This window comes from Trachypithecus francoisi, unplaced genomic scaffold (genome assembly GCF_009764315.1).
Source record: "Trachypithecus francoisi isolate TF-2019V2 unplaced genomic scaffold, Tfra_2.0 Lachesis_group16, whole genome shotgun sequence".
Lineage (NCBI taxonomy): Eukaryota > Metazoa > Chordata > Mammalia > Primates > Cercopithecidae > Trachypithecus > Trachypithecus francoisi.
Genome location: NW_022681461.1, coordinates 84,215,211 through 84,222,255, shown reverse-complemented (window position 1 = coordinate 84,222,255; position 7,045 = coordinate 84,215,211).

Sequence of the window (7,045 nt, the reverse complement as noted above, 5' to 3'; positions counted from 1 at the left end):
TCCATAATACAATTGCAAGTATTAACAGCAGAGTAGGCCAAGTCAAGAAAAGAATCTCAGAACTCGAAGGCTGGTTCTCCAAAATAACCCAGTCAGACAAAAATAAAGAAAAAACAATGAAGAATAATCAACAAAACTTCCAAGAATATGGGATTATGTGAAGATGCCAAATGTATGATACACTGACTTCCCTGAAAGAGAGGGGGAGAAATAAACAACTTGGAAAACGTGTTTGAGAATACCATCAATGAAAATTTCCCCAATCTTGCTAGAGAGGCCAACATTCAAATCCTGGAAATGCAGAGAGCCCCTGTGAGATACTATACAGATGACCATTCCCAAGACACATAGCAGATTCTCCAAGGTCAAAATGAAAGAGAAAATGTTAAAGGCAGCTAGAGGGAAGGGGCATATCCCTTACAAAGAGAATCCTATCAGGCTAAAAGTGGCCCTTTCAACAGAAACCCTACAAGCCAGAAGAGATTGGAGCCCTTATTAAGCATTCTTAAAAGAAATTCCAACCAAGAATTTCATATCCATCCAAACTAAGCTTCATAAGTGAAGAAGAAATAAGATTCTTTTCTGATAAGCACATGCTAAAGGAATTTATTACCACTAGACCTATCTTATAAGAGGTCAGTGAGGTAGTGCTAAATTTGAAAAAGCCTATTACCAGCCACTACCAAACACACTTAATTATATAGACAAGTAATACTATAAAGCAACCACACCATCAAGTCTGCATAGTAACTAGCTGACAACATCATGACTGCATCAAACCGGCATATATGAATATTAACTTTAAATGTAAATGGGTTAAATGTCCTAATTAAAAGTCACAGATTGGCAAGTTTTGTAAAGAAGTAAGACTCAACTGTATGCTCTCTACGAGGGACCCATCTCACTTGTAATGACACTCATAGGCTCAAAGTACAGGGATGAAGAAAAATATACCAAGTAAATGAAAAACAGAAAAGAAGTAAGAGTTGCTATGCTAATTTAAGACAAAACAGACTCGAAACCAACAATGATTGCAAAAGACAAAGAAGGGCATTACATAATGAAAAAGGTTAAATTCAACAAGAAGACTTAACTATTCTAAATATATATATGCACCCAACAGAGGAGCATCAAGATCTATAAAGCACGTTACTTACAAAAAGACTTAGATAACCATGCAATAGTAGTGGGAGATTTCAACACACTACTGACAGTATTAGACAGATCATCAAGGCAGAAAACTAACAAGGATATTCAGGACCCAAACTCGACATTTGACCAAATGGGCCTAACAGACATCTACCAAAATCTCCACTCAAAACCAACAGAATATACATTTTTCTTATCTGCACATGGCACATACTTTAAAATTGACCACAAATCGGCCATAAAATACTCCTCCAAAAATTAAAAACTGAAATCACACCAACCACACTCTCAGACTACCGCACAATTAAAATAGGAATCAATATTAATAAAATTGCTGAAAACCTTATGATTACATGGAAATTAAACAACATGCTCCTGAATAATTTTGGGGTAAATAATGAAATTAAGGCAGAAATCAAAAAGTTATTTGAAACTAATGAGAAGAAAAATACAACATACCAGAATCATTGGAACACAGCTAAATCAGTAGTAAAGGGGAAGTATACAGAGCTAAACACACACATCAAAAAGTTAGAAAGATCTCAAGTTATCAACCTAACATCACACACCTAGAGGAACTAAAGAAACAACAGAAAACCAACCTCAAAGCTATCAGAAGATGAGATATAATCAAAATCAAAACTGAATTTAATAAAATTGAGGTGCCAAAAATACAAAAGATCAACAATTTCAAAAGTTTGTTATTTGAAACTATATATATATATAAATTGATGGACTGATAGGTAGAATAATAAAAAAAGAGAGACGATCCAAATAAACACAATCAGAAATGACAAGGGGCCATTAAAACTAACCCCAGAGAAATTTTAAAAAACCCTCAGAGACTACTAAAAACACATCTATGTATGCAAACTAGAAAACCTAGAAAAAAAAATGGATAAATTACTGGAAACACACAACCTCTTAAGACTGAGCCAGGAAGAAATTGGATCCCTGAACAGACCAATAATGAGTTCCAAAATTGAATCAATAATAAAAAGCCTACCAACCAGAAAAATCCCAGGACTAGATGGATTCACAGCCAAATTCTATCAGATGTATAAAGAAGAGCTGGTAACATTCCTACTACTGTAATTATTCCAAAACACTGAGGAGGAGGAACTCCTCTCTAACTCATTCTAGGAATCCAACATCATCCTGATATCAAAACCTGGCAGAGATACAATAAAAAAGAAAAATTTCAGGCTAATATCTTCAATGAACATAGATGCAAAAGTCCTCAAGAAAATATTAGCAAACTAAATTCAGCAGCATATCAAAAAGTTAATCCAGTATGATCAAGTAGACTTTATCCCTGGGATGGAAGGTTGATTCCACATATATAAATCAATAAACGTGATTCATTGCATAAACAGAACTAAAGACAAAAACCACATGGTTATCTTAATACACGCAGAAAAGACTTACAGTAAAATTCAATATTGCTTCAGTAAAAACCCTAAACACAGTAGGCTTTGAAGAAACATATTTTAAAATAGTAAGAGCCATCTATGACAAATTCTTAGCCAATATTATATGGAATGGGCAAAAGTTAGAAGCATTCCTGTTGAAAACCAGAATAAGACAAGGATGCCCTCTCTTACCACTCCTATTCTACATAGTACTGGAAGTCCTAGTCAGAGCAGTTTTGCAAGAGAATGAAATAAAAGGCATCCAAATAAGAGAGAAAGTAAAACTATCTCTGTTTGCAGGTGATATAATTCTATACACAGAAAGCCCCATAGTCTGTGCCCCAAAGCTCCTAGAATGGATAAACAACTTCAGAAATGTTTCAGGATAAAAAATCAATGTACACAAATCAGTAGCATTCCTATATATCAACATTCAAGCTAAAAGCCAAATCAAGAACTGAAACCCATTCACAATAGCCACAAAAATGAGTAAAATACCTAGGAATTCAGATAATCAGGGAGATGAAAGATCTCTAGAACAAGAATTATAAAACACTGCTCAAAGAAACGAGAATTGAAACAAATAGACAAATGTTTCATGCTAATAGATACAAAGAATCAATGTTGTTAAAATGACCATATTGCTCACAGTTATTTACATATTTAATGCTATTTCTATCAAACTACCAGTGACATTCTTCACATTGTTAGAAAAAAACTATTTTGAAATTCATATAGAACCAAAAACAGCTCAGATAGCCAAGGCAATTCTAAGCAAACAGAACAAAGCTGGAGGTATCATATTACTTGAGTTCAAATTAAACTGCAAGGCTAGAGTAACCCAAACAGCATGGTACTGGTACAAAAGCATACACGTAGAACAATGGAACAGAATGGAGGGCCCAGAAATAATGCTCCATACCTACAATCACCTGGTTGTTGACAAAGTTGACAAAAACAAGCAACGAAAAAAGAAAGCCCTATTCAATAAATGGCTCTAGGATAACTGATTAGCCATATGTAGCAGATTGAAATTGGACCCCTTCTCTATATCATATACAAAAATAAACTCAAGATGGATTGAATACTGAACTATAGAACCCCTAGAAGAAAACCTAGGAAATACTATTCTGGACATAGGCCCTGGCAAAGTTATCATGACGAAGATGAAAAAGCAACTTTGACAGAAACAAATAGCGACAAATTGGACCTAATTGAAGAGCTTCTCCTCACAGCAAAAGAAACTACCAACAGAGTGAAAGGACAGCCTTCAGAAAGGAAGAAAATATTTGCAAACTCTGCATCTGACAATGTCTAGTATCCAGAATGTATGAAGAACTTAAATTTACAAGAAAAAAAAAACGTTAAAAAGTGGGCAAAGGACATGAACAATTTTCAAAAGAAGACATACAATGGCCAACAAGCATATGAAAAAGTGCTCAACACCACGAATCATTAGAGAAATGCAAGTCAAAATGACAATAAGATACCATCTTACACCAGTCAGAATGGCTGTTATTGAAAAGTCCAAAAAATACACAGATACTGGCAAGATTTCAGAGAAAAGGAAACACTTAAACACTGCTGCTGGGAATATAAATTATTTCAGCCATTGTGGAAAGCAGTTTGTCAGTGTCTCAAAGAACTTAAAACAGAATTATCACTTCATCCAGCAATCCCATTATTGGGTATATTTCCAAAGGAACATAAATATTTCTACCATAAGAAACATGCATGTGTATGTTTATTGCAGCATTATTCACAATATCAAGGAGATGAAATTAACCTAAAAACCTATCAATGGCAAACTGGGTAAAGAAAATATGGTACATATGCAGCCATAAAAAAATAAGACCATATCATTTGCAACAACATGCATAAAGCTGGAGGCCATTATTCTAAGTGAACTAACAGAGGAACAGAAAACCTAATACTACGTATTCTCACTTATAAGTGGGAGCTTAACATTGAGTAGACATGGACAAAAGAAGTAAACAATAGTCACTGGGGTCTACTTGAGGGTGGCGGGTGGGAAAAGGGTAAGGATCCAAAAACTACCTATCAAGTACTATGCTTATTACCTGGGTGACAAAATAATCTCTACACAAAATTCCTGCAACATGCAATTTATCTATAAAGCAAACCTGTATATGTAGTCCTGAACTCAAGAATAAAATTTAAAAAATAAGTAAAAATAGAAACAACAGCAGCCAAAAAAAAAAAAAACCAAAAAACACGAAAATAAAAACCCAAACAAACTCAAAATATTACAACCACCCTAAAAAAAAATTGGCACTTTCTCATAAAATTGAATACATAATTACCATACATCCTAGAAATCTTATTCCTAGGTATTTACCCTAGAGAAATAAAAAGTTATTTTCACACACAATCTGTGTAAAGTGTTTATAAAAGTTTCATTAATAATTTCCAAAAACTGGATATAACCCAAATGTGCTTCAGTAGGTGAATGGATAAACAAATTGTCACATATCTACGTAATTGAATGCTAATCAGCACTAAAAAGGAATGAAATATTGATACACATAAAACTTGGATGAATTTCAAAATCTTTAAGCTATATCAAATAAACAAGTCTTGAAAAGTTACATGCTATATGATTCCGTTTACAAAATATCCTGAGAAAGGCAATATTATAGTAAAAAAGAGTATCAGTGACTACTCCAGATAGGGAGTGGGCATGAGTATAAAATGATGGTATGGGAGTCTCTTGGGCTGTTAGAACAGTTCTTTACCTTGATTGTAATTGTAATTACATGAATCTATACATGTATTAAAATTCATAGAACTGTACATACAAAGACGATTTCATTGTATGATAAAAACTAAAATTTTCTCCTATGTTATCTTTCAGGAATTTTATAATTCTGTGTTTCACATTTAGATCTGTCATCCATTATGTATTAATTGACTTTAGTTGAGAAAAATACTGTATATATTTATCATTTATAATGTGATTCTTTGAAATATACATACATTGTAGCATAGCTCAATTGAGATATTTAACAAATGTCTGACCTCAAATACTTATTTTTTTGTGGTGGTAACACTTTAAATATCTCCCATTTTCAAAATACAATACATTTTTATTAACTGTACTCCACTTTGACTTAATTTTTTGTGAAGAATGTAAAGTCTATGTCTAGAATCTAGATGATCTTGAGTTTGGTAATGACCTTTTAGATACAACACATGAAATAAGGAATTGATAAGTTGGGTTTTATTAAAACTAAAAATTTCTGATCTGCGAAAGACACTGCCAAAAGTATGAAAAGACAGGCTACGCACTGGGAGAAAATATTTGCCAAAGGCATATCTAATAAGACTGTTATCCAGCATATACAAGAAACTCTTAAAACACGACAATTAAAAACCAAACAATCCAATTAAAAAATGAGCCAAAGATACCTCACCAAAAAAGCTATATAGGATGACAAGGATATGAGAAGATGCTGCGTATCATATTTCATCAGGGAAATGTAAATTAAAATGACAATTGGATACCACTGTATCCAATTGAATGACTAAAATTCAGGGCACTGACAACATTGAAAACTGACAAGGATGTGGAGTAACAGGAATTCTCATTCTTTACTGGTGGGAATTTCAAAATGATATGGCCACTATAATCACTATTAACATTTAATAAATTAAGTAATAAAATACAAACCCTAAGGCCTCAAGATATGTGAATGAACTATATTCTTTGAACAAGTAGGAATCTTAAAGTGTACTATAATAATTTACCAGGATGACTTTATATTGGAGAAAGCTAAAGATCCAGACCTTCTGGGGATTACTGGATAGCAACTCTTAATGTACTTTAATAGCTAGAAATCTGAATTACTCTATGCTTCACCAGTTACAGTAGGATCCTGTGGAGATCAGAGGATGGATTAAGTTTTGGCTCAATTTTGTTTCACGGGATTTTGTGGGACTAACTACAACACTCCAGTTGTTTCTCCACTTTGAAAATTTATAATGGAAACAGGTGTACTTAGTTAACTGCGAATTCTTACATTAATTTTTGAGTGATGGAGGGAGAGCCACTTCACAATGTCATTATCTTCACTGATCATTACTATATCACAAAGTAACAAAGGTCAACTTCTTTGGTGGTCCTTCAACTCTAATTGTTATATCCTCAGGCATATGATACGGCTGTAAGCTCCAGTTCTTTGCTTTTCTGTGGCGGACAGTGCCTTGTATCTTGTTGCTATAGGGCCATATGGGAAATATTGATAAAGAAAGTCAAGCTCACTTCAATGTGTTTTCATTTAGCATCCTTCTAAAATTTTGAATCATCAAGTTCTGAAGGTCATGGTCATAGTCCAATGCTGTGACTTTAAAGAGCTTAGGTATTTTCTTTAAAAGTCAACTTTTGTAACTGTTCCTGGAAGGTTGTTTGAAGAATTTTTAAATGCCAAGAAAATTTACTTTTTGTTATAAAAGTAAGTAGAACA